We start from the raw sequence: 27,211 nt of genomic DNA, 5'->3' as shown, positions 1-27,211 counted from the left end.
TTGCAGATTAAGTGTTAATTCCCTTTTTTTTCTCCTCAGTGGCGTTCGTGACGCATACGCATAGGCCGCTTCAGAGCAGTCACGCCTCAGGGTAGGCAGCAAATAGCCAGGAAAAAATGACTTTAAAATCCTGCATAACTTTGCTCACGCCTATTCTGAAGGCCGCTTGGAATCGGGCCAGTGTCTCTGAGGAGCCGCCTAGGGAACAGTATATCAGCGGCCCTAATTTGATCTGATTTCCTGCCTGCATGCGTGACCAGGACTTGGCTAAGAGGGTATTGGGAAGAGTACAAACACTCTGTTTGGGGGAGTAGAAGTACTCGGTCTGGCGGTGTACTATTAACCCTGCGGGGAGAGTATTAGCACTCTGCGGAAGAGTACTAGCACTCCCTGTGGGAAGAGTATTATCACTCTGCGGAAGAGTACTAGCAATCCCTTGCGGTGGAGTAACGAAACTCTGTCAGGAGGAGTTGACCTACTCTCTCTCAAAGAGGGTCGATCTACTCTCGAAAAGAGAGTGAAATATGGGACAAGCAGCTACTCCCTCAAAGAGAGTGCCCGGCACTCCCTTAGTTTTTAGAGTGTAGAGTCGAGGAAGAACTTGGCAAACGGCCAAGAGTGGGATTATGGTGAGCTTCTAAGTGTAATAACGACAGAAATACGGAAAGAAAAACAACATGTTCGTTGGAAAGGAAAAAAGAAACCGAAAAGCTGGTGGAACAAGGAGATACGAGAAGCGATCGCCGAACGACAGAAAGCATCTCGAGAGCACAGGCAGGCAAAGAAGGCGCAGTTGCCACAGGATGAAGTAACCAGTAAATGGGAAATATACCGGGCGAAAAAGTCTATGGTTCAAATACTGGTGCAAGCAAAATTAAAAGGTGAAAGTGAACGTTGGTTGTCAGAAATACGTGAGAAAAATAAGGCCGCACCTAGAATATTTTGGAACCACATAAAATTATTAGCCAGGAAGTGAACAACAATACAACAACATATCCTAGACGAAAATGAAAACAGACTGGAAGGAGAAGCGGCAATAAGTTACATCGGAAAAGTAACAGCCGAATCTTTCCAAGGCAATGACGAGGTTGTACTTGAAGAAAAAAAGAGCATGAAAGAGACCGAAGTGGAAAAGGAGCTCGTACTGACAGATTTCAACTGGAAGACAGCGTAAGAGAAAACTCCTAAGCGCACAGCCACAGGGCTAGACGAGGTTCTTGATAGGTTGATTAATGAACTAGGACCAAAAAGTAAGGAAGCTCTGGGGAAAGCAGTGGAAAAAAACTTTAAAAGATAGACGAATACCAGACAGTTGGCGACAAACTAGAATGAATTTTATTTATAAAGGTAAGGTGGAGAAAGACAGAATTCACTCGTATAGACCGTTGACCATTACATCGGTAATACACAGGCTAGCAATGCAGGCAATCAAAATAAAGCTTCAAGCATGGGCAGAGAATAATGGCATTTTGGGAGAGCTTCAGAATGGCTTCAGAATAGGTAGGTGTTTGGATGATAACTCATTTATTCTTACTCAGTGTATTGTAATATCAAAAGCAGAAAGCAGACCGTTGTATGTTGCCTTTTTAGACATTACAAGAGCCTGTGACAACGTATACCGCAACATTTTGTGGGATATTCTGGAAGCGGAAGGCTTATGTGACGATTGTCTACAGCTTTTGAGAGAGATTTACCTAGAAAATACCGTTTGCATTGAATGTGAAGGGATGAGGAGCAAGGAGAAAGTTTGTAACAACAAGGGACTGAGGCAGGGGTGCCCTTTATCCCCACTGCTGTTTATGATGTACATGGTGAGGAAGGAGAGGGCGCTTGAAGAAAGTAATATAGCGTTTAATCTATCATACAAACAGGCCGCTACAGTAGTAGAGCAGCAACTTTCAGGTTTATTTTATGCTGACAACATTGTATTGCTAGCTAACAAGCAAGGTGATTTGCAACGTCTGGCTAATATCTGTGGACAGGAAGGCAACAATTAAGGTTTGAAATTTAGTGTTAGAAAATCAGGTGTTATGGTATTCAATGAAAACAGTGAACAGACAGTGGAAATACAGGCCCAGTAAATACCTCGGGTAACAGAATATAAATACCTTGGTATATGGATAAACGAAGGCAATAGATATATGGAAACACAGGAAAAAACAATAACAGTGAAGGGGAAGAGAAATTCAGCCATAATGAAGCGCAGACCGCTATGGAGATACAATAGGTACGAGGTCCTCCGAGGTATGTGGAAAGGTGTAATGGTTCCAGGACTTACTTTTGGAAATACGGTTGTTTGTTTCAAATCAGGGGTACAATCAGGACTCGACGGGAACCAAACGTCAGTGAGTCGCGTCGCATTGGCCGCTCACAGGAAGAATACAAATGAAGCTGTGCAGGGTGATATGGGCTGGACTAGTTTTGAAGTGAGGGAAGCTCGCAGTAAAATTGAGTATGAAGAACGGCTGAGGAATATAGAAGAAAGCAAATGGGCCTGGAGAGTGTTCAGGTATCTGTAGAGGAAAAACATTGATTCACAGTGGAGGAAAAGAGCTAGGAAGCTTACCACCAAGTATGCGGCCTGTACAGTGGGCAACACAGCAACAAAGAAGGTCAAGCGGAAAGTCAGTGAGGCTGAAATAATCTCGTGGGTGGCGGCAATGGAAAAGAAACCTGCCATGAGTAACTACTTAAGAGGAAAAAACGAAATCAGGAAAGAAACCATTTATGATAACTCAAAGGGAAGCTCATTACTTTTCGAAGCGAGATCGGTATGCCTTAGAACACGCACCTATAAAGCTACATATAAGAAGGAAGAAGAAGCATGTGCTTCTGCGGTAAAGCTAGGGAAACTACGAAGCATGTTTTATTAGAATGTGAAGACGTCTCCCCATCGGTCGATTTAGGCACCACTGGCCTACTTGAAGCCCTTGGGTTCAGCGAGAGCAGTGTAAAAGTAAACATGTGCGCAGTAGGCATTAGTAAGAGGCAATTGGAGGATTGGTGGAAGAAAAGTAGGTAAACGACAAAAGACGGTGACGTACAAAAGCACAGTTCAGAACAGGCGATCAGAAAATGTGGGTGCGGTAGTTCATAGTGTTCTTTTTTTTTATTGTTTAACCTAGGTAGGGCATTAGGCAGTATAATAGCAAGAGGTTGGTGGCGCAACCCACCACCCCGTTCCAAAGGTGACGCTCATAACATCCATCCTCCTTCGTGCTTTCTCGGCGCGTCCCTGGTTCAGTTTCTTCGCGGCCTCGGCCATCCACCGCCTATTTGAAGAGTTCACCAGTTACACTTGCACGTAAAATGTTACAAAACAATAAATAATGTCAGCCACATATATTTTCCTTTTATTACGTGTCTAGGATCTATCTTACGAGCTATTACGATTAACTGCCGTAACACAATACCTCAAGATAGCGGAAAATTTCGTTAGTTAATTACATTAGTCATTATTGTTGCCCTGCTGCACTAAGTACTGGTTGATTGTGGATAAATGTTGCGATATTATTTACTATGAAATGTTTTTGACAACTGAGCACGGCCTTAACGCTTTTATTTTGGAATTAAAAGAGAAATACTTAGAATTGTTAGGAAAGAGGAAGGTCACTGACCAAAGTGAAAGAAAATGAAGTTTCGGGATCTATGCGGAACCCTTGCTCACAATGGGGAAAAGGCTTCGCATTATGAGCAAGGCGAGTAGCAGATAATTAAGTATTCTTGAGTGCATGCCGTAAACTTGGACAGTACATGTGATAGAGGGCATAGCAGATTATTTGTTTGTTGCGTTACTTGCGGCTTGAATAATTAAAGATTAAAAAGCCTGGTTGTCAGGGTATTCTGTGTGGATAAGAAACACGGGTTGTCGCAGTTTATGAGGTGACCCACTTTCTGGGCACGCTCTTCGAGGGCATTTGTTTGTACGTGACCTTTGGTGACATGGAAGCGTTGCTTTCATAAATTTGTTATCAGGGCTACCGCCTTTGACTAATAGGATTTTTACACGTGGATACGAGCGGCCCATGGGTTAACTGACGCATACTTCAACTTAATTACTGCGTGCCTTTAGTCCAGCTCTCAATACTATCACATCGCACAATCTGTTTCCTGTCAATGTAAACGAGTATCAAGTGAGATGTAGAATTTGCCATGATTTTACACACTCCAAACATTGCCTCACCTGAAACATGAAGACTGGAAACAGCGATGTAATGGCGGCGCGGTTGGCGGTGGTACCGTTGGTATCGTTTGCACCGGAAGTTTGCGGGACTGCGAGCATGGCTAGGTCACCAATAGCTTCTGTAAGGTTCCAGCCCGACGCAAGGTGGCCGAAAACGAAGAAGGAACCTTTGTTTGTGTAGTCCAGGAAGTGTTTAATCTTATCGGCTGCGCACTGAAGCATGTGTCGGCCGCGGTCCCAGCGCAAGACACACAGGCCCAGCAAAAATTGCATGAGCATTCCACACATCACCTGACTCCAGTCCACCTGCGCAAGGAGATGCCATATGCGCAAACATACATGCTCGCTTGTGCTTAATTTTCTTTTTTTTTTTTGCGAGAATCACCACAACGAGAACACCCAATATGACTGAAACGACTGCTAAGTCTTCATACTTTAAGCACATAACATGTTTTTTTTTTATTCTTTATCTAAAATAAGTCGCTGTTTCGTGCGAAAGGCGAAGCATCGATAGCGGTAGCAAAGTATTAGACAAGTACGCAAAGGTTCGTAGATTTAGCGGCGGTAAAATTAGCCAAATTACCTAAGCACCAATTTACTAATTGAACTAACAACATGTTTTCACGTATGCACCCTCAAACAAGAACAGATTTCACTTAACGACCTGCCACAGCGCCGCAGTGATGTGAAGAGCGCCGAATACGCAATTGAGCGCTTAGTACTGCCTCTCGCTTTACCGGGTCTCAGAAAGTTTACGCGACCTCCAACACCAAACACGCGGGAACACAGCACACATCAAGGCAACGGCCATCTCGGCTTCTCATTAGGCGTTGCACCCACCACAGAGAACCTCCAAGTAGGCCGTTGGGTCAGCCTATGCGCTCCGCCGTGCGGACAGCCTTACACAGCCACGGCCGGAATAGAGAAAGAGTCGCGAGTCAGCTGCCCTCTTCCCCTAGCGCGTGCTACATCACGTTACACGGACCGCGCAATCACCTCCCGTAGCGCGCGATTGATTACGTAACTTTCGACACTGGGCGCGTGAGAAAACAATCCTCATCATGGTACCATCCCTCTCTGCTATTGGGGGCGAGCTGCACCACTGGAAAAGCTGGCGCCACCGTCAGCGTGACGTGATATGAGGGATCACGTGGACACAGCGGCCGCGTCGGCTGCTTCGGAAGCGCTGAAGTGAGCTGAAAACGAAAGTTTAAACTGCAAAAGAGTACGCATTTGGGCTGGTTGGTTCATGATTACGAGCAATAAAGACAGCGCTAAACGACGGGACGAGTGAGGGGACATAGACAACAGCGCTGACTAACAACCAATGTGTCTTTATTCTCTCAGTCAGCATATATATGCTCCGCCGCTATCTGAAACCACAGATTCTACAGAATTGGGCATGCGCAGAGGGAATTGCAATTAATGTGATAGGAAGGCAATCTCCTTCGGAAGGAGAGAAATGGACGGAAGGCTTACACATGCTTCGCCACTAACGTGAATGTGGTAGGTTTCGGATATAAGGCGTGCGCGGTCATCACGATATTTTGACAGGTAGGTTACACCTTCGAAAGATGGCTTGCAGCCGCATTCATTGCAATGCAGTGACAATTGACTATCTTTTGCCCGTTTTTGAAATTTGTTTAAGTGCTCGCGCATGCGGTCATTGATGCAACGCCCCGTTTGGCCGATATAAAAACGCTTGCATGAAAGGGGGATCTTATACACCACACAGTCACAACAGTCACCAACAAACCTCTGTCTGTGCTGCTTTTTACAACTTTTTTTGTTGTTATTCATGCTTACCTTATTGACTTGGTGGCACAGGCTACCTAACTTATTTTTGGCAGTAAACAGCAACCTGACGCCTGCCCTGCTGACAACCCTTTTGAGATTGTGCGCAACCTGGTGAACATATGGTATAACCGCAACCATTTGCCGTGGGCGATTCTCAGATAGAGCAGCTGCCGACTGCTTTCCTTTAAGGTTCGTTGCGAGGCTTTCAGCGATGCTGGTCAAAAGTGGTGCAGAGAAACCTGCGAGCTTCATTCTGGCTACTTGCTTTTCGAAGCTTACCTCCACATGGTGGTCACAAGACCGGATGAGGGCCGCCTTCATGCAGGATCTTGCTATACTGCGCTTGACAATCTTTGAGTGCGCGGACGAAAATGGAAGAAGGTTCTTATGAGACCGAGGAGCATAACCCCAACATACATGATTGCTTAAGAAGGTTAGCTCCAAGTCTAAGAAACGAAGCTTGTTGTCTGACGGATGCTCCGTGGTCACGGAGCATCAAGACACTTTGGTTGTTAGTCAGCGCTGTTGTCTGTGTCCCCTCACTCGTCCCGTCGTTTTGCGCTGTTTTTATTGCTCGGAAAGTTTAAAGTTCCACCTGCGCTGCGGTTCTAATTAAGCGGTGAGGCTTTCCCGCCTTGCGTGTCTGTTTGACAACGTTTGAAAGCACGAGCTCCTAACAACGAGCTCCTAACAGAGCTCAGAACCCGATGCATAGGCCCAAATGCACAAACCCCCAGAAGCCATACGCTGGTCCGGAGAATCTTAACCTAGACGCACCCATTCTAGAGGCTGAAGTACGAGCCGTCTTGCTGAAACTCCGAACTAAATCTGCACCAGGCCCCGATGGCATAACAAATAAGGTCCTCCGAAATCTAGACGACGCATTTATCCCTGCCCTAACAGAGTACGTCAACCGCTGTTGGGAAACAGGTTCTATCCCCTCGCAATGGAAGCATGCACAAATAATATTCATACCTAAACATGGTAAGCGACTACAGTTCGAGAACTTACGCCCGATCTCTCTGACCTCGTGCGTAGTAAAACTCACGGAGCACGTCATACTTAACCGCCTCCACAATTCTTCGGAGGACAACAAGCTACTCCGGAACTCCATAATTGACTTTCGTCCAAAACTTTCCACGCAAGACGCCATGCTTCAGCTTAAACATCAAGTTCTGGACCAGATATCCAAGAATGGTACCGGCTGTCCTGGGCCTTGATCTCACAAAGGCCTCTGACAACGTAGCCCATCATGCTGTACTAAATAATCTGCAGTACCTAGGTGTAGCCCAGAGGACCTACAACTAGATCAAAGATTTCCTCAACCACCGCACAGCGGAACTAAGAATAGAACTATAATCGGACAAGATTCCTCTTGGAAGTCGCGGCACACCACAGGGATCAGTCTTCTCCTCCTTCCTCTTTAATTTAGCAATGATCCGATTACCGGAACAACTTATTCAGATTCCAGATCTACACCACAGTCTATATGTCGACGACATCACCCTGTGCGTGGTTAAAGGTAGCGATGGAGATATAGAAACCACGCTGCAACAAGCTGTAGGCACGGTTGAAAAGTATGTGACCGACAAAGGCCTCGCCTGCTCCCCGCAAAAATCAGAACTCTCCTTACTCAGAGCCCCTACAAACCACAAATCCGACATTGCACCACCCGCAGAAATCACTGTGCGAGCCGGAGGAGGCGCGATCCCGGTGGTGACCACCATCCGTGTACTCGGCCTCTTCATGCAAGCTCACGGGCGCAACGGCAACACAATTCATAAACTAGAAGCATGCGTTCAACAGACGATGCGACTCATCTCAAGAATTGTCAACCGACACTCTGGCATGAAAGAAGCCAACCTGATAAGGTTGGTAGAAGCCTTCGTGCTCAGCCGCATATCCTACATCACCCCGTACCTCTGCCTCAAAGCGGCTGAGAGAGAGAAAATAGAGGGAATTATCCGGAGGGCCTATAAACAGGCTCTTGGGCCACCTATAAGAACGGCCAAGGCTAAATTGCTAGCCCTAGGTGTGCACAACACCCTCGATGAACTTGTTGAAGCGCACCTTATATCTCAATACGAAAGGCTAGCTCAGAGTGCCGCCGGGCGAAACATCCTGCAGAATCTCGGCATCAACTACGAGTCGATGCAAAACACTAAAGTAGACATTCCTCACGATCAGAGGCGCCATCTCAAAATTAATCCACTCCCTAAAAACATGCACCCGGAATACCACAAGGAAAGGGGGGCCGAGCGGTCCAAAGCCCTATATCAGAAATTCCACCCCTTCAAAGACGTAGTCTAGGTCAACGCAGCAGAATACACAGAACGCAACCGTATGTCTCTTGCAGCGGTGGGCTCCTTAGGTAAAATACGCGCTAGTGGTTCAATCCGCACCAGAAGCTCCGCAACAGCGGAAGACGCGGCTATCGCTCTGGCAATAGCCTCCACACATTGTCATTACATTATTAGCGAATACAAAGCAGCAGTACGTAATTTTGCGGAAGGTCGGGTCTCGGCTCCCGTAAACACATAGTAGACACCAACCAGCACCCACCACCCATCCAGATCATTTGGGCACCAGCACACTCTTCCCTATGTCGAGGGGGGGGAGGGAAACCCCCTATGGGTGTAAAAATTAATCTGCATAAAACTAAAGTAATGTTGAACAGTCTCGGAAGAGAACAGCAATTTACAATTGGTAGCGAGGCACTGGAAGTGGTAAGAGAATACATCTACTTAGGGCAGGTAGTGACGGCGGATCCGGATCATGAGACGGAAATTATCAGAAGAATAAGAATGGGCTGGGGTGCGTTTGGCAGGCATTCTCAGATCATGAACAGCAGGTTGGCATTATCCCTCAAGAGAAAAGTGTACAATAGCTGTGTCTTACCAGTACTCACCTACGGGGCAGAAACCTGGAGGCTTACGAAAAGGGTTCTACTTAAATTAAGGACGACGCAACGAGCTATGGAAAGAAGAATGATGGGTGTAACGTTAAGGGATAAGAAAAGAGCAGATTCGGTGAGGGAACAAACGCGAGTTAATGACATCTTAGTTGAAATCAAGAAAAAGAAGTGGGCATGGGCAGGACATGTAATGAGGAGGGAAGATAACTGATGGTCAATAAGGGATACCGACTGGATTCCAAGGGAAGGGAAGCGTAGCAGAGGGCGGCAGAATGTTAGGTGGGCGGATGAGATGAAGAAGTTCGCAGGAACGACATGGCCACAGTTAGTACATGACCGGGGTTGTTGGAGAAGTATGGGAGATGCCTTTGCCCTGCAGTGGGCGTAACCAGGCTGATGATGATGACACTCCTCCCTACCCGGCAGCGATGCCGCCCACACCGTCGCTCGAGGACTCGCCAACCGAGCACCCGGACGGCTCAAACTAGGATCAGAGAGGGATCGCATGGTCAGTTACCAGGAAATAACTCAGCACTACAGGTTAGCCAGGGTAGTGTACCCGCCAGCACACAAATGGCTTACCAAGCGACAAGAAGCAGCTTGGAGACAACTTCAGACGAACACCTACCCCAAACCGTAGCCTATCACTACTACTACCTGGACCAATACCGTACTAGACGTAGCCATTGTAAGAAAATAGCGGATCTGTTCCATATTATGTGGTCGTAACCAGCGGACAATCACACAAATCACAAAATACGTAATACTGTGCAGTGCGAAGCCGTGTTGCTCAGTTCCGACGCTGACCTGCAGGCCAAGGTAATCAAGGGTGCTGAAGAAGCCGCCCGGGCTCACGGACTCGTGGCTGCCTAAGAACAAGGTCATCCGTCAATACCTTGTTTTCAAATAAAGTCTTTACTCACTCACTCACTCACTCACTCAATCACTCACTCACTCCTAATTTCATCGCCCCACCTTGTCTTCTGCCGTCCTCGACTGCGCTTCCCTTCTCTTAATACCCATTCTGTCACCCTAATTGCCCAGTGGTTATCTAACCTGCGCATTACATGGCCTGTCCAGCTCCATTTTTTTCCCTTAATGTCAATTAGAATATCGGCCATACACGTTTGGTCTCTGATCCAAACGGCTCTCTTTCTGTCTCTTAAGGTTATACCTAGCATTCTTCGTTCCATCACTCCTTGCACGGTATTTAACTAGTTCTCAAGCTTGTTTGTCAGTCTCCAAGCCTCTGCTCCATATGTCAGCACTGGTAAAATGCACTGATTGTACACCTTCCTTTTCAATGATAATGATATGTTTACCGTACGCGACCCAACCCATTTTTATTCTTCTATGAATTTCCTCCTCATGATCAGGGTTCCCTGTGAGTTATTGACCTAGATAAACATACTCCTTCATAGACTCTAAAGGCTGACTGGGGATCTGAACACTTGTTCTCTTGCCCAGCTATTTATCACTATCTTTGTCTTCTGCATATTAATCTTCAACCACACTCTTGCACTGTCTCTCTTAAGGTCCTCTATCATTTGTTGTAATTCGTCTACAGTACTGCTGAATAGAACGTCATCGGCAAACCGAAGGTTGCTGAGGTATTCGCCGTCGATCCTTACTCCTAAGCCTTCCCATTTTGATGCCTTGAATACTTCCAAGCATGCAGTGAATAACATTGGAGTGATTGTGTCTCCTAGTCTGACCCCTTTCTTGATATGTATCTTCCTACTTTTCTTTTGCAGAATTAAGGTAGCTGTGAAATCTCTGTAGATATTTTCTAAGATATTTACGTAGATCATCTGCACTCCTTGATTACGTAATGCCTCTATGACTGCTGGTATCTCTACTGAATCAAATGCTTCTTCGCAATCAATGAAAGCCATATAGAGAGGCTGATTGTACTCGGCGGATTTCTCGATTACCTGATTAATCACACGGATCTGATCCATTGTAGAGTTCCCCTTCCTGAAGCCAGCGTGTTCCTTTGGTTTGCCAAAGCCCTGTGTTGCCCTTATTCTATTGCAAGTTATCTTGGTGAATATTTTATATAATACTGGCAGTAAGCTAATGGGCTTTTACCTTTTCAATTTTAACGTCTCTCTTTTTGTGGATTAGTATAACGTTTGCATTCTTCCAGTTTTCTGGGACCCTTGCAGTCAATAGACACTTCGTATAGAGTGCCGCCAGTGTTCCAAGCATTATGTCTCCTCCACATTTGGTTAAATCGACTGTCATTCCATCTTCTCTTGCCGCTCTTCCCCCTTTCATGTCTTGCAAGGCCCATCTTAGCTAATCCCTAGTTAAAGGAGGAGTTTCTGTATCCTGTTCTTTTCTGTTTCTAATGGAGGCATTCTAACTGCTTGGGGTACTGTACAGATCAGTATAGAATTCTTCCGCTGCTGTTAGTATACCTTCGAGGTTGCTGATATTACCCTGCTTATCTTCCAGTGCATACATCTTGGTTTGTCCTATGCCAAGTTTTCTTCTTACTGATTTCAGGCTGCGTCCATTTGTTACGGCTTCAGTACTTCTCACGTTATAATTTCGAATATCCCTTGTTTTCGCCTTGTTGATCAGTTTGGATAGTTCCGTGAATTTATCTTATCTATTGAGTGGAACACTTTCATTCTTTGTCGTTTATTTATTGGTTCATTTGTTAGTTGGGAGAGCTTGCTTACTAGTTACATTCGTGTCTTGCCTCCCATTTCAATTGCTGCCTCTGACGCCAGCGTACTTACGATTTCATTCGTTACCCCTATGTCATCTTCATCTCTCTGTTCTAAAGCTGCATATTTGTTTACAAGTACCAGCCTGAATTTGTCTACTTTTACCCTTACTGCCTCTAGGTTGCCTTGTTTATTCTTGACCACTTTTACTCTTCCTCTCTCCAAATTGAGGTGAATCCTAGCCCTCACTAACCTATGATCACTACACTTTACCATACCTCTCACTTCTACATCCTGCACTAAGCTGTGATCGGCAGAAAGTATGAAATAAATTTCATTTCTTGTTTCACCATTACTGTTTCTCGAGGTCCACTTTCTTGGCTACGCTTCCCAAAAACGCTGTTCATTATTCGCAGCTTATTGCTTTCTGCAAATTGTACCTTCATTTCTCCTCTAGCGTTTCTAGAATCCATGCCATAGTTACCATTCGCTTGCTCCCCAGCTTGATCTTACCAAACTTCCGCATTGAAATCGCGCAAAACTGCAGTATACTGAGTTTGCACTTGTCTCACCGCTAATTCATCATCTTCATAAAACTGATCTACTTCATCATCATCGTGACTGGATGTTGGAGCGTAGGCTTGTACTATCTTTAATCGATATATGTTAATAAGTTTGATTACAACTACTGCTACCCTCTCATTAATTTTGTAGAATTCGGCAATGTTGCCAGCTATAACCTTATGGATTAAGATATATATATATATATATATATATATATATATATATATATATATATATATATATATATATATATATATATATATATACCTATGCACCGGCCCTACAGAACTGTTCCTTAAACTATATCTATATAGTTTAAGGAAAAGTTCTGTAGGTCCGGTGCATAGAACGAAAATTGCATTTTTAATGTTTTATCCTTTCGGCCGTGGCACGGCCTTCGTCATAATAAACACGGATACAAGTGCGTACCCGCTATTATGGGCATGCGCACGTGGGCATAATCAGCAGTACATGTTCCAATAATCACAAATAATCACAGAAAAATTAAACTTCCGAATAATCACAGAAAACGTGCAGCAGAAAGTATAACTTAAGCACGATAAATGATATGTATGAAATATCATTATGGTATCACGATGATTGTAGATGAAGTGACAGAATGATATCAATTGCGACATGGCAAAACTAGGAACAAATTGATTTGGCATGGTTTGTAAATTCTGTACTAGAACATACACATCAAAATGTGTCAGAAAGGCACGGCATTTTTCCTACGCTCTCGTTGATACCGGATGACACAGTGTTAAATTTATGAATGAGTAAGGATTCTCGTACTTCTCGATCATGGTGCGATTTGAAACCTGATTTGACCTGTTGTCAAATATACGACCTGGCAGTCGAACATGTTTAGATAATGGAAGGTGCGGCAAGCTGTTAACGTGTGCTTTGTGGTTGTTGAATCTGATACGAAAAGATGTTTCGGTCTGACCAATATACTGCATATGACACACTGAACATTTAAGCAGATAGATGATATTAGTACTGTCGCAAGTGAAGTCGCCGTTGATCTTAACAGAAAAATTCGATGCTGTGCTCCTAGCAGTCTTTGATGTGGTCATATGTGCACAAACTTTACAACGGGGGATATTGCAGGGATGACTACCAGCAAGAGCAATCGCTTTAGTCTTGGAAGAGGTTACTAGGTCACGCAGATTCCTAGAGCGACTATGAACCACTCTTGGCGATTCAGCGAAAATGTTTTTAAGACGGTCGCTCTGTGTCAGTAGTTATAATGCTTCCTGAGAATGTGCGACACGTTAGGAATATATGCAGAGTGTGTTAGGATAAGGTTAGTTCGAGAAATTGGCGCCGATCACTTGTCCGTGCAGACCAGTTCTTCCCGGTCGAGACAGTCGCCCCTTTTAAGGGCATCGTCAATTATTTGTGCAGGGTATATCTGTACGGTTAGTGCGTTACAAAACTGGTGACACTTGCGAGTGAATTGACTGTCGTCCGAACAAATGCTTTTGAACCGGAGAGCTTGGCTGTAGGGAATGCTCGTTTTGCAAGGTTTGACATGGCTGCTTTTGAAATGCAGATATCACTGTCGGTCAGTGGGCTTTCTGAAAAGATCTGTCGTTAAGTTACCATTGCACTGAGATACCGAGACGCCAAGGAAGTTTATGCTGAGTGATGAATAGGAATGGGAAAAGGAAATTGACGCTGCTGCGTTGTTTAAATCAGTAATGAAGGAAAGTAATGCGGCTTCACCATGGTGCCAAATTAATTAAATGTCATCAATGAAACGTTTGTAATAGAAAGGTTTGAGGTCACGTGTAGCGAGGAAATTCTTTTCTAGCATGCCCTTAAGTATATTAGCATAAATGGGACGTATTTTTGTGCCCATGGAGGTACCGCTAGTTTTAAAATAATGTTCGCCATTGAATTCAAAGTTGTCGAGTTGAAGGATTAGTGTTAGAATTTTGCCAAGGGTAGAACCGTCGATGGCTTTGTCATCTACAGAGTCGTTATATGCCCGGAGTACAGATTGAATCCCATATGTATGGGGAATGTTCGTGTACAGCGACGCCACATCTAGTGTGACTAGAAGAGCATCGCTTGGAACACGCAAGTCAGCGATATCAGACAGGAAGTAGTTAGTATCTTAGATATAAGAAGAACATTTCGGAGGAATTGAACTGATAAGATTATCTACATAGCGGGACAAATTCTCGGTTATATATATATATAAACGAGAAGAAAGGGGGTTAACCGAGGGGCCCGATTTGTATTAGTCATATCATAAGAAGCCAACATTGACACCAAGGACAACATAGTGGAAATTACTTGTGCTTAATAAATGAAATAAAGAAACGATAAACTAATGCAAATTAAAGTGGGTGAAAAACAACTTGCTGCAGGTGGGAGCCGAGCCCACAACCTTCCCATTTCGCGTGCGATGCTCTACCAATTGAGCTACAGCGGCGCCGTTTCCCCATCCACTTTCTTGGGTATTTATGTGCCCTAGTAGAACCCTGGAAGTGCCACCACTCACAGACCTTGGATATATATATATATATATATATATATATATATATACGATAATGAATTTTCTATACACATACACATGCACGCACGCACGCACACTTGGAGGAATGGAGTTCATTCGGAGCCACTGGACATCGTCGATTATTTTGCTATAGCTTACTCCATGGTCATAGTTGAATGACTGACCGAACAAAACGCAAATGGATGCCTAGCTCTGAGCCTAGACGCCGAGGACATGTACTACTGGCTTCCGCAAGCTCAACTTAATGTGCGAGAAAGTACATATACGAAGAATATGATGAGCTCGCGGCATCTCACTAGAAGCAGTCCTATAGAGCTTCTAGCCTCCTACCTAGGCTCGACTGTAATATGGTGCAACCACAAGCTGCGCTTGTGGAGTTTGCAGAGGCTAAGAGGTTTGCCCTGCCCGAAGCAACCGTTTCTTAGTCAAACTGGACAAAGCCGTACAGCGCTCTCAGAGCGGACTGACAAGAAAGCATCTGGGCACGTGGACGACTACCTTGTAGTCGTCGCGACATAGCGGTCTGAAGTGCTGGTGTAAGAAGTTATGGAAACCATTACGGACCAGTCATGGTCCGAAATCAACGTATGAACGTTCCGGAGCAGCAGAAGCTCGATGTGGGCGCGTTGGTTTAACATACTTGAAGAAAAGAAATTAGCGCTAGAGAGACGCGGACAAAGCGCCTGTCCGTCGTATATATTTTTCTTTTAGTCCGCGTCATTGTAGCACTTATTTCTTTTCTTCAAAAACATTCCGGAAGCGGCGCCCTGCGACTATTTGGCCGCAAACTAGAATTATATGGCTGCCCGCATATGCTGAAAATACAAGCCTAGGACTAAGAAGAAGTTCCCAATTCACTGCTGAGCATCACCAAACTTGTGAAAACTGGCATCCCCGAGTCTTGCATAAGAGCAGCCTTAACAAAATCTTGCACCCATTAGATGGAATCCAGTGTCGCAGTGCAGACCATGAATCTTAAAAAAGCCACGTATACGGAATGACTATCAGGTATAAGTTTGGAGATGCCATTAAAGAAGGTTAAAGTCGAACGTGCCTGCACCGATGCCACCACTATAGTATGCGCGCGTGAAAAGAAGGCAGTGGTGTCGTACGTTCATGGTCTCTCGCATCATGGTAAGCTACGGAACGGACTCTTGTTCCCAGCACGGAGCAAGCTCGGTCACTTTTGTGCAGAAGTTGAAAGGCACACTCACATTGAAGGTACCTTACGAAGATATTGCAAAACAAGGCAGGTCCACATTCTTGTACCGTGTACCTATGATGTCATCTACGCGATTCTTTTCTCTGGCGGGCTCCATCTACATCGGACAGACCGGGACGCCTTCGAAGAGGCGCTTCAGCGAACACCAGAATAAGGTTGAGGCAGCAACGCACTCGAAGCACTGCCGCAGTGGTAAGTGGAATAATTTCTCTGCCAGCCACACATTAAGCAGGCGCGTGTACGTTGCAGCTCGGCCTCCTCCTTAAAGCATTTGTCGAGAGATCAAATACATGAATAATGGTTGTCACAGCGCACCCAAGACAAGGACAACAGAAGGAATGTTGACACAATGAAAAGAGCCCTGAGTACTAGAACTATACTGCATCAGAACGGCAAGTTGGGCCTGTTGGCTGGGATTAATGGTAAGGGTTGTAACAGCGCACCCAAGACAAGGCATGAATAATAACTGCACTGCCATTGCCAAAGATGCAGCAAACGAAATCTTGAACGCTACACACTGTCAAGACAAGTAAAGTCTGTATTTTCTCATAAAAGAATATACTCGTGCATCCCAAAAATTGTGCCGAAAATGTCTTATATCAATGATTCCATGATTTTGCCTATTTAATATGTAAAGAAAATATGACATGAACTTTACGACCATAGCAGCTCGAAACCAGCAAACTAGTACATGCCGCTGATATGAAGAATGTAACCGCCGTAGTTGCTTAGTGGTTATGGTGTTGCGCTGCTAAGCACGAGGTGGCGGGATCGAATCCCGGCTATGGCAACCGCATTTCGATGGGGGTGAAATACGAACACAGCCGTGTTTAGGTGCACGTTAAAGAGCCCCATGTGGTGCGAATTTCCGGAGACCCCTACTACGCCGTACCTCATAATCAGAAAATGGTTTTGGCACTTTAAAGAAACAAATGAAGAATGTAAAAACCATGAAATTAACAAGTTCAGGACGCATATTTTAATGAAACATTGTCATTCAAAAACCTTGTTTACATTTTTATACATATATAATGGCCAGGCAAAAATCTCAATGAGGCTGTCCTTTCTTCCAGTGTATTGCACAGAAACAGCTGTCACCGGTCGTGTATTGTCAGTAATCGCACTGAAACTATAGTTGCAACAGAGAGGCCATATAAAAAGCAGAAGTTCTGCAAAATATACGAGCGTCAGTCAAAGGAAAGTGAGCCAATCCGAATATATGGCAAACGGCGTGCTTTATTTAAAAAGAATCTCCATGAGCACTAAAACACTTGTCCCACTGACTAACGAGTCACGCGATTCCCGTCTCATCAAGCTTCTTATGTTGCTGCTTCAGAGTCGGTAACTGACTCCTTCACGTCATCGTCCGACATGAACGTGGTTCCCTTGAGCTGGTTATTTAATTGCCTCAAAATGTGGAAGTCGCAAGGCCTCTCGCCTTGCGACTGTATGGCGGATGTTGCAGCGTTTCCCACTTGAAGTTTGCCAGTTTAGTGTTAACCCCATCAGCGACGTGGGGACGGGCATTGTGGTGGAGCAAGGTGACCCCATTAGTCTATTTTCCCCATCGGCTGTTATTGATTACGACACGCAGACGATCCGGCGTTTTACAATATCGGAAACGATTGATAGTCGCTCCAGGTTTAGCAAATTCGATCAGTAATGGCCCCGACGATCTAAAAAGAATTCAACAACACCTTTCCTGCAGAAATGACGGCCTTTGCTTTCTTTGGGGGTGGTGAATTCGAATGTTTCCAGTGTAAGCATTGCCGTCGAGTTTCAGCCTCATAGTAGTGGCACCATGATTCGTCCCCGGTGGCAAATGCAGGCAAGAAGTCGTCACCCTCATTGTGATACCGGATCAGACGAGTCAAGGCAGCGCCGAACATCTTTGTCTTCGGGTTGTTATTTCTGTAATATTGGCATCCAGTGCGCACACAAGAGCCGATAAGCGACATGTTCGTGAATTACACTGTAAACAGGTTTGAGCCTTTTAGGGAGTTTTGGCCTCGTTGCATAACTTCAGCCCTTAAGGGAGGACAATATCCTCCATTCGAACGGAGTTTTTTTTTCACACCCTTGTGGTTGGTGCTGTTATGGGGAATTATGGGAGTTTTTTAATTCTCCTTTGAACGCCAACTGAACGTGAGCAGCTGTGACAGATTCTGTTATCCAGGTAATAACGGAGAAATTAAAATTGCCATAAATGATCAGAGTAGAATGCCAAAATAGCAGATGCACTTCATTTAGAATGTTTTGCAACTTGCTTGAAAATGCATAATTTATTTCCGGAGGGAAGTAGTATGCCGTTATGATAACATTCTGGTTGAGCATTGAAGCGAAATGAAAATGTGCTCTAGGAATGAACGAATGCAAGTTGTAACTGCAAGAAATTATTTTTAATGCTATGAGCATGCCACCTTCTATGCAGTTGCATCATTCACAACAAGTGTTGTATGCAAATGTGGAAAGAAAAATTTTATTGGAGATGGTATCGTTTAGCCACGTCTTGATTAGTACAAGAAGAGATGTCGCGCATGAATCAATGAGTGATGAAAGTGACATATATTTTGACCTCACACTTCAACCGCTTGTTTATAAGAATGGCAGGTTTGTAGAAGTGTTATGGGTGTATGGTTGCACAAGCTATCAGTTTCCACACTTGCAGAAGATGAAGGTTTGGTTTGTCACTCCAAAGCATGCTGAGACAGACGCACTGCACAGTTTACTTCCGAGTCCCATACATATGTGTCCCGTTGTTGACCAAGGACTTGTTAAAAACCAAGCAAGCAAGTGTGAGCTGTCTCATACTGAATACAAACTTTAAAAAATTAATAAGAAAATAAATGTGTCTGTAATCCTGATTGCTGATTTGCTGTTCCTAAGTGATGGAGTAGTGCGAAAGTGACATATATAATTTATTTGTACATATTTTACTCAACCCACTGCAACAGTAAAAAAAGGAAAGAAAGGAAGGAAAATGTAATTATGTGAAATTATACAGATGGAGCATCCTTTTTTTTCATGCTGAAGTAAACAATCAATATATGCACATGTGAATACGATATGTGCATGCATTAGAATAACTTTCACCAGTCATATTATATGTTAGGAAGACAGCAAGGTGGGCGAATTGGTTAGGATTTACCTTAGCCTTGGTAACAGCTAGCGCAAAAATACGATGAGTAGAAAACGCTATTAAATACACGAGCAGGGCTGTTAATGGTTTGTGAACACTTTTCTGTAACGCTATGTGTTATATCCGCGACCACAGCGACCAGGTCGGCATGGATAAGCGTAGGTTATGATCGAGCTCTTCCTTGTCATTTCACGCGCTGATAACCACGACTTATCACAATGCGGCAGTTTCTTGCCGTTTGCTAATCCGGCTTGGGGAAAGCTCCCGTCGTTGTGTGCCGCCTCACGTCCGCCGTACGCGATGCCGGCCGGGCAATAATAGATTGACTTTTGGATGGTACGCTCGCTGCGTGAGGGAACCCGGCAGGTGAAGGGCATGGGAAAATAGCCCACTCTTACGACGCGGGGTTCGATATACGACCTGTGATTAGCCCGAGGGTTCTTAGATTAACTGCGTAGCAGTTGCGCGGCCCAATGCTTCACGCTGCCCGATTGTAGACGGTGGATATTGTAACATATTTTAATTTCGCTTGCGTTTCGCTCGCGCAAGAACTTTCCACGACTCGCTGACTTCCCGTCTGTCGCCAATGCATGTTCCCCGGCCAGACGCTCCTCAAGCCCGGCCCGGGCCCGATCGAGTCAGCAATTGCTTGGCCGCCCCGAGCGTCCTTGGGCCGAGTTTGGCATATGCGACCGACAACGCTTTCTGTCTGGCCAGCACTATAGTAGTACAATCATCTTTTGTCAACAATTAAGTTAGCGTGTTGACGGCACGTGAAACGTCGGTCGCTTCCCTATCGCAGCTGTGTTGGCATTCGCTTTTTTTCTTATTGTGTTACACAGTAGGTGCGATTGCGATCACTTTATTCCGACGGTTATGCTTAAAGGGACACTAAAGCGAGACAATAAATCAGTTTAGACTAATGAAGCATTGTTTGAGAACACTGCAGGCACTCATTTAAATAAAATAGTTTGATTATTAGATGAGAAAATGAAGGTCCAAGTATCAGTATTTGAATTTCGCGCCGAAACCCCAGCGCCGGTACGTCAGCTTGACGTTAGGGATTCCATAGTATGTTTTCGCATTTGGGCCGCGTTGGCTGGATAAAGGTTCCCGAAACTTGCCATGTTTACTATTTGGTTCCTTTAAAACACAATGTAGTCAATCTGTACCGCTATATATGATTAGTAGGCCCTAGAAGATGCCATCAAAATCCAAGACGTCACAGCCCCCAGGTGTTGGAACCTAAGTAGGCGTCGCCACCCATATTTCGTTTTTCCGCTTTTTGTGGCTTACCAAACGTCTTATCGTTTTAAGAGTGGTGTTTTTGGTGTTGTAGAACGGTAATCTCCTGATGCAGAAGAAATCATTTTTCACTTTAGTGTCCCTTTAAAGACAATATATATATTTTTTCCTGCGACGTCGTCGGCGATAGAGCAGGCAGGCCGGATTGAGGTGCCGTACTCGCTAGGGCCTTTCCTTGCCGTGCTGCGCGTGCGATAAAAAATAAATAAAGATATGGATGGTAGGTAGTAATAATAACGGTAACCCCGAGAAAGGAATCCATGGGACATACTGGCCCTGAAGATAGGTTTATGTTTGCCGAATCGCACCGTATGTATGTATGACTCGGTCGAATTGGCATGTATACAGTTGAGAGGCTCTCATGAGATATGCTCGCCGACGACATGCCGATGAAATGCTGTTTAGTATTTTTCTCGCACACAACTACATAAACGAACTTCCTATTAACGTGTAGACGAATGATGAGCGCGGCATATAGCTACAGCACCGTACATATTCGCTTGAAGAGGAACATTACAAATGTGCACATGGTATTCACATTTTAATTATTTAATGATGATATATGTGAGCTGTATGGACCTCTAGGGTGTAGTGTAATATGCAATGTAGGAATGGAGTATTAAGAACACAACAACAAAATTTATTGTCATATGACCAACTGAGTAAAATCTGCTGTTCAAATGAACAAACATACCCCACAGGAATGCCACTTGTAGCTGTTTCAACTGAGCTACCACATTTTTAGTCACATACAGCTAGGGTATGCAATCCAATTTTAGAACATGGCTTATGTAGCAAAAAGCTTGCATAACCTTGAATACAGTCACAATGCATTGGAGGTGCAGTCTTCGTTACTGTACACAATTCATAATCTGCACACTGCAGAGCATTTGCATAATCCGTTTTGTACTTTCTGCATGCATGTGGCTGCAAGCCTTTGCTTTCAAGAGTGCATCTAAGAAGAAAAGTACTTGTATTTTGTTTGGATGATGCACTTCGGGGGCCAAGAGAAGAAACATGCAAATTATAATATTTTTTTTATTAAGATAGCTGCATTGGACCAGCAGGACCTACCTTTCATACCATCATTAGGGCAAGGCAGATGGTACCTGACAAAATCCAGAAAATGTATCATCCACTCTAAGTAATTGGTGAGCAAGCTTCAATAGCATGAGGGGCCAGTGTGCCTTGGCTTTGGTATGACAGGAACAGTCTTGAAAATACCGAAACATATGTGCGTAAGGGACAGGAGTTGACTCTGTCTGAAACCCACTGATAACTCCATTATAAACGTAAGCAGCAGTGCTTGTGTCATGCCCTGCTGCTTAATTTCAGAGAGACTAAAAAAAAGATCGAAAGGCATAGATAGAAACATTGAGACGAGCATTATTTATGTTCTTTTGCAATATCATGCTGCACTTACCCCAAATTATAAAGACTGCAATAGTTGTCTCTGGCTTGCTCATTTTATTAATGGTTCCATTCACCGTCTCAACTCAACAGCATAACACAAAATATTAACTTATTGCGCTAAAGTCTGAGAGTGTGCTGGTTACATATACTACATTTGGTTGCATTTACATATACTGGATGAGTGAGGGGCATGTGAACACACTTAGTGCTGCTTTCCAACTGAGATTATTCAATCCATTGAGCAACCTGACTTTAAGCCTTCGCAGGTCAATGTTCAAGTTAATGCACATACATTTGCCCACATCTACTGTTTGTTCTATATTGATTTCTCTTGTGCGAATAATCACGGTGGATGATATGGGATATCATAATTAAACATTGAAGGCCATAATAATGAAAATATTATTGCCTTTGAAAACAAAAAGCATAGACAGGCCACCAAATGACAGCAAAAATAAAGAATACATTAATAGTTTGTTTCAAAAAAAGCCTAATAAACTCGTAACCCAGCATGGAGGATATACTACCTGTGGTGTCTACAATTTAGCTAGTGGGGAGGCCTGAATGGTCGGCTCAACAAAGAATGCCACTGGTCAGGCATTTTGGAGGCTATACCACACAAAACTACCACCTTTTCACGGCTGTGCTGATGATGAAATGCTTGTACACAGTTTTAATGTGACAATTCCATCTGTCTGAGAAAATCCATGATTAAATCACCCATGACATGCCTCTTAATTTGCTCTTGAAAGTTGAGCTCCAAGATTGGTATGCTGTGTATATCACTGACAGTAAGCGCCAGACTAGCAAACAAGAGTAACAGGGGAATCACTCATTGCAATCACCTCTGAAAATTTAGTCAATGGAGTTAGAGAGCTCTTCTGAATCACCTTTCTAACAGCGGAGTAACACTACCATTTTGGAACAATACATTTGTGTTTCTCTGACATGACCCAAATACCTCAAATGGATCCCGGCACATATGGGAGAATTAACCATGAATGGCCCTCCCAACCTCAACGAGAAGGCCCACCGATCCTCGTGAGAACTAACCCACAGCGGCTCAGATAGTGACGGCCCAACACCCCGCAACCCCCGGGGAAAGGGGAAGGACTGCGGGGAGGCGACGACAACGAAGTAGCGATACGAGACAATGGGGACAGACTGGTCACGTACCACGACATACTGATACAATATACGAAACAAAGAGAAACATACCCACAACCCCGCAAACAACTCAACAGGTTTCAAGAAACACATTGGAGAAGGTTGCAAACCAGAACGTTCCGAAACCCAGTACACTTAGAGTAAATGCAACACAATAACCAAACGCTAGCTGCGAGCTCTGCAAGCACAAACACGCAGACATGGCACACATCTTATGGAAGTGCACACAGGATCAGATCAATATATATAGAGGAGAAGATAGAACCGGACCTTCTCGAGGAGCGATGGCTAAGCGCTCTGACTAGCTCGGAACTACACGACCAACTATGGGCTATCCAGCGGGCCCAGGCAGCGGTGGAAAGGCTATGCCTCACCGCACATAATGCCCGGGTGGCCTGAGCCCAGGCTGGAAACCTTGCAGATCCTTTTCTCATTAAAGTTTTTTCCGTACGTCCCTCCCTGGTTAAAAAAAAATTACCTTCTTAAACGCCATGTGCATCTTTAGAGGCTTTACTTATAGAGATACATTGGCAATTTAATATCTCCACCATGAATGCTAAAAAGTCTCAAAAGGCAAAATGCTACTCGCTGATAGGTGCATCATTTCACATAACATTTGCCCTTTTTACACACAATGCTTTGTTTAAGGTCACATTCAGAGCAAGTGAAAAGCACAATTAGGCCTATAATACCCTGCCTTCAATAATACTTTGTACAAACTTGCTGTGAAACAGTATTGCATGAAGCTACACTTACTCTCTACAACTGTAGAACATTGCTCTTTTCATTCAGGAAGCAGTGACATTTCTTTCCATTCATAATAAGTAAGTCAAAATGCCTGTGCTAACATTATTAAAATTACGTATTTCCTGACGATAAATTGCAGTTAACAATACTGCGTCCTTGACAGTGCTAGCAAAATTGATACAGCAATGGCTGTCAAATTTGAGCGTAATAGCATGTGTCGCATCAGAGCAAGCTTTTCGGGGTAGGAAGATGGTAAGTGAGCCTGGCACAAGTAGTGCGGGTAGATACATGTTCTTGATGTTGTTGTGTTCTTTGTTATCTGCCATGGCATTGAAAAGGCCAGAGATGGGTCCCTGTACCTAGTGTAAGCAAACATTAAAAGTGAGTAGTTGTGAAGCTTATGTGTCTTCTGACAAAGCTATGTGGCTTTACTGTCTTGCTTCAGCTGTTAAATGACACTGAAGGAATTGGTGAGTGTATTTGGGCGATGTTTGATAAAAATGGGGCTGCCTCATTGGTGTCATGTGTGACTTTACCGTGTTCCAGCCCTGTTCTGCAGACTCTTGTCATGTATGGTATGAAGCTCAAGTAGAGCTGCAGACATCCATCGTATATTCCTTTTTTTTATAAAGAGGGAAGTACTTAAGGTTGACTCATAATATGCTTCCATCTCCTGTAATAGCAGCGTCTGTACAAAATACTTTGGCCCAAAGGAACATCAGTGTACAGCCGTGCCATAGCTTTAAGTCTGTTCTTGCGCTGAAGCAACCGGAAGTGACTGCCACATGGAACCTCATTAACTCACATGCTCATTCACGTTGAATTAGCAATGCTGCCATGGTGTTCACCTGGGCGTGTTCTTGAGCAAACAGAGGGAGAGCAGCTATTGCCCTCATCACGTTCTGAATAATGATCTCAATCTGGTCCATCTGCTTCGGTGAGAGCCAGTAAAACTGAGCCTGATAAATAATACGTGACTGGAGTACGGACCAAACAACATTACTGGCTATTTCAGTACAAGCTCCTCCACATTTAGAAGCAATCCTTCATATCAGGTGGAACGTGGACATTGGTGTCTTCTTTATTTTGCCTAGCCAATTTGATCTTGTTCCGGATTGCCGAACATCAGGATCAAGGATCCGTACTTCTATTTCTTGTAACAAGGACTAGTGCCGTAGCCAGGAATATTTTGGTGCGTGTGTTGGGGGGGGGGGGGGGGGGGGAGTCGAGGAGGGCAGGGGGCAGGGGGCAGATGAGCATTGTCTGCACATCGCCCTATGCCAGGTACACAGAAATGTTGGGTTCGGGGGCAACGAGTTACGTTCCTGGTGTAGAGCATGCTGCAAGGCAATGCCGGTCTAGTCTGGTGTGGTTGGATGGAAACGCCTTTCTCAAGCTAATTGCCAAGAATTGTTAGAAAGCTATATTGTGGCTCCTTTTCCTTGCAGCAAAGTGTGTATTGTCCAAAATGAGTGATGCACGAATGATGGATGTCGGTGCACCTATCGCTGCCTGCAAATTAGAGCAACCATTCAGGAGCACAGCAGTACTGGGCGGTAGTGCTAGTAAATTGACATAATTAGCAAGGCTTCATTATGCGTACACTGGAGTTAAATGCCATTTTTGATTAAAATAGCTGAGACATATGACTAGGCTTTGTTTTTTGTGGCCATTATTTGGCTTTCGTGCACCCCCTGGATGGGCTGTATTATTCTTGCATCCCTCTGACAACAAACATTTGCTTGTGAGTACTTCTTGCTACCTTTAATAGATTTTTTTCTTGATACTCAGATCCCCGTCTTTGCAATGTGGCCTGTGGCTGGTTATGTTCTTAGGAATGCAGACTTGTATGATGTTAACATATCTGAAAAGAAGCAGTATACACACTGAATACTAGAATTCTAGAAAGCCACTCCTGTAAAATTAATGGTCAATCTCGGAAAGGGTCAGCTGAATTGACCACAATGAATAATTTACTGAAGCTATAAAAGCTGCTTTTCTGAATAAATTTTCCAAGACATATACAGCAATAGGCGTGTCATGTTTGACGAGAGTTCACAATTACCTGAAACATAATCGCTTTGAAAATTAGTCCCAGGTGCCACAAGCACACTTAATGCAGAAGCTTGAAAGCAATACAGTGATAGCCACACACCTCTACCACGTGGAATAAAAAAAAATCCCAGATGGTAGCACACTACTCACCGAGTTAAAAAACAAACACTTGTTGTCATTTATTGAAATTGCTCTTTATTTTTAAAAGTTCAATTCAGAACAAGTTACTGCAGAGTGTATTAATGTTTATGTCGGTTTCCCTCAGTGGCAACAAAATGCTGCACATACGCAATCAATCATGCATGCCCTCCTACAAAGAGTGCATTTTCTGGATGGAAACTGAGTGAATCAAGTGACATGTGGCTCATTTGTAGTTGCAGGTAAACTTGATGGCTAATAGCACTAAGGGCAAGTAATAGTAGTATAAACTTTATTTCTCTTAGTGGTTTGGGCGGTCGGTGTTTCCCTCAGTCCAAGGCTCCACTGGTCTCTGTGGTTTGCTGGGCTTGATCGAGAAGAGCTCTCTGGCTCTCTACATCTTCACTAGCAAGCCAAAGATTCAGTGCCTGTTACTTGGCACTTGCGCGGTAAGGGGCGAATTGGAATTTGGAGGCTGTAGTTTATACGTTCATGTTACGTGTTCGAGAGTTGGCAGCTCCCCGCACCAAGAACACGTACTTTCATAGAATGCAGGGTGTATCTTACTGAGTATTTGTAGGTGTATATATGTGTTAGTCTGTACGCAGCGCCAATCCCTGGCCTGTTCTTCCATAAGGTTGGAGTGCGGGCGGCTGTATTTTTGTCTCTCTTTTTCCTGGTTTTCGAAGGTGTCGTGTGGGTCAATGGGGGTTCCTTGAAAGGACTGACTAGCGCTCGGATGCTTATTGCTCGAGCAGTTCGGACCACCCTCTCATTTCCCTCGAGTCCAGAGTGCGCCGGGCACCAAATAACCACCTGGTGCAATTCTCTGAATTTTGTGTAGGACGGTACCCGTCATGCACAAATAGCATGCTGCCTTAGAGTCCATCATGGCCAATTCAAATTGTTTCTTTTGCTTCCGCATCTCGAAAGGCCAGTGCTCTGGCTGCTGCCTCCACGGTGCAGGTTAAAGGGTTCTGAATGGAGGTTGTTATCCCTGTGGACCGATTGAAGGCCACTATTGTGAATTTATCTGTTGCCACTCTACACGCATCTGTGTAGCATATGTCTGGATTTCTTTCACATTTCTTTTGTATAGCCTTTGATTGCGCTTTTCTTCTCCTTTGGTGATGTTCCGTGCTCATATTCTTTTGGGATTGGTGAAACTAGAATTTTCTCTCTTGTTTGTCTGGGTAGCAAAACTGTTTCTTCTCAGCCATACTGCGCTATCAGGGGATATCCCACCTTCTGTAACAGGGCTTCTTCTTGTTTTGTAGAATTCAGATGTTCTCTCTGAGGCGTGACCACATGCCTAGTCATGTTCTTCATATGTGTTGTGAATACCAAGAGCCTCCAGCT

Source organism: Dermacentor andersoni, chromosome 2, assembly GCF_023375885.2.
Source record: "Dermacentor andersoni chromosome 2, qqDerAnde1_hic_scaffold, whole genome shotgun sequence".
In the NCBI taxonomy this organism is placed as follows: domain Eukaryota; kingdom Metazoa; phylum Arthropoda; class Arachnida; order Ixodida; family Ixodidae; genus Dermacentor; species Dermacentor andersoni.
The sequence above is the reverse complement of the archived record's forward strand: the minus strand, read 5'-3'. Positions refer to the sequence as shown.